Source organism: Mus pahari, chromosome 19, assembly GCF_900095145.1.
Source record: "Mus pahari chromosome 19, PAHARI_EIJ_v1.1, whole genome shotgun sequence".
Taxonomy (NCBI): domain Eukaryota; kingdom Metazoa; phylum Chordata; class Mammalia; order Rodentia; family Muridae; genus Mus; species Mus pahari.
Genome location: NC_034608.1, coordinates 78,562,612 through 78,563,797, shown reverse-complemented (window position 1 = coordinate 78,563,797; position 1,186 = coordinate 78,562,612).

Sequence of the window (1,186 nt, the reverse complement as noted above, 5' to 3'; positions counted from 1 at the left end):
TGCTCACATCTATGGTTCCTGATTTCTTTCCTAGCGTTTCTATCTCCAGAGTTGTCTCCTTTTGGGTTTTCTTAATTGTTTCTCCTTCCATTTTTATATCCTTAATGGTTTTGTTCAATTCTATCCCTCGTTTGGTTGTATTTTCCTGTAATTCTTTAAGGGATTTTTTTGTTTCTTCTAGTTGTTTAGCAGTATTATCCTGTAATTCTTTAAGGTATTTTTGTGTTTCTTCTAGCTGTTTATCAGTGTTTTCCTATAATTCTTTGAGGGATTTTTGTGTTTCTTTTAGCTGTTTAGCAGTGTTTTCCTTTAATTCTTTAAGGGATTTTTGTGTTCCTTCTACCCTTTTAGTAGTGTTTGCCTGTAGTTCTTTATCGACTTCTTCCTGTTTAGCAGTGGTCTCCTGTAATTCCTTGATGTATTTTTGTGCATCCTCTTTAAGGGCTTCTACTTGTTTAGCATTGTTCTCCTGCATTTCTTTGAGTGAGTTATTAATGTCCTTCTTCAAATCTTCTACCACCATAATGAGATATGATTTTACATCCACATTTTGCTTTTCGGGTGTGTTAGGGTATCCAAGACTCACTGTGGTGGGCGTACTAGGTTCTGATGGTGCCCAGTGTTCTTGGTTTCTGTTAGTAAGATTCTTACGTTTGCCTTTTGCCATCTGGAAATCTCTGGTGTTAATTTTCAAGCTGTCTCTGGCTGGAGTTTGGTCCTCCTGTGATTCTGTTAGCCTCTGTCAGCTATCCTGGGAATCCAACTCTCCCCTGTGTCCCCTTGGTCAGAGCACTCTCTGCAGGCAAGCTCTCCTCTTGCAAGCCAAGTGTCCAGAAGTCTGGAGCTCTGATCCTCCTTCTGAGTCCTGGGATCAGAGCACTCCCTGTAGGCTGACTCTCCCTGTGTGATCCAGAGGACCAGTGATCTCAAGGGCCTGTGGTGTGGAGAGTCCTCCTGAGTGCTCAGCTGGGGTTCAAAAGTAAGATGGCAGGGGTGGCTCTGACCAGACTGGAACCCCCACTCCTCTGGGGGGCAGTGTTCCTTTGTCCCTGTTCCTGCTGGCACCCCCCCCCCCCCACACACACACACACCTGGCCTTAGAAGCTTTCCTTAGTTGAGGGGGATTCCGTAAACCTTTTCGTTTGTCCTTGACTGCTGTGGGCATGAGTTTCTTTCAAGGCTCTGA